The sequence below is a fragment of the Cannabis sativa genome, chromosome 4, assembly GCF_029168945.1.
Source record: "Cannabis sativa cultivar Pink pepper isolate KNU-18-1 chromosome 4, ASM2916894v1, whole genome shotgun sequence".
Taxonomy (NCBI): domain Eukaryota; kingdom Viridiplantae; phylum Streptophyta; class Magnoliopsida; order Rosales; family Cannabaceae; genus Cannabis; species Cannabis sativa.
In genome coordinates, this window is record NC_083604.1 from 59078704 (window position 1) to 59079604 (window position 901).

Here is a 901-nt window from a genome sequence, read left to right on the forward strand (position 1 = left end):
ATATGAACGAGTATGAAGAATTTATAAATCTTGATCTATTTTCTATTAATCTTGAAATTGAGCGCATATTCAGAGAAAGAAGAAGAGGACAACATACGGCACAAGGGGATATCATAATGATGGATTACCAAGGAGATCGACAGTGAGCTCAAGGGGAAATGGCCCCTAATAATGGTCAAAATGCAGTGATCATGGCGGATGATAGAGATCAAGTCATCCGACAGTACGTAGCACCTCTTTTCAAGGAGCTCAATCCAGGCATTGTGAGGCTAGAAATTCAAGCTCCACAGTTTGAATTGAGGCCAGTTATGTTCCAAATGCTTTAAACTGTTGGACATTTTAGTGGCTCACCCACCGAACATCCTCACCTTCATCTTTGTCTATTTATGGAGGTGATTGATTCCTTCAAATTGCCTGAAGTTACGGAGGATTCCTTGAGGTTAAAGTTGTTCCCCTATTCTTTGAGAGATCAAGCTCGAGCTTGGTGGAACTCGTTGCCTTCTACGTCAGTTACAACTTGGCAAGGAGCGGTTTTTGATGAAGTATTTTCCTCCCACTAAGAATGCCAAGCTCCAAAAGGAAATAACTCCCTTTCAACAATCTAAAGATGAGTTTTTGTATGAGGCATGGGAGAGGTTCAAGGAACTATTGCAGAAATGTCCTCATCATGGCATTCCTCATTGCATCCAAATGGAAACATTTTACAACGGTCTCAATGCTCATACTCGAATGGTGGTTGATGCTTCGGCAAATGGTGCTTTACTTGCTAAGTCCTATAATGAGGCCTATGATATTATTGAGAGAATTTCCAACAACAATTATCAGTGGCCCACTACTAGAGTACCTTTGGGGAAGAAAGTTGCTGGTATTATTGAAGTTGACGCCATTACTGCGTTATCTT

At 41.0% G+C, this 901-nt stretch overlaps 1 non-coding gene across 1 annotated transcript; it reads right to left on the reverse strand.

The window, feature by feature from the left end:
- Positions 1-567: 567 nt before the first annotated feature.
- On the reverse strand, positions 568-674 carry LOC133037598 (small nucleolar RNA R71). The gene has a single exon (XR_009687687.1). It is a non-coding gene; the product is annotated as a small nucleolar RNA R71 (small nucleolar RNA).
- Between the last annotated feature and the right edge of the window lie 227 nt (positions 675-901).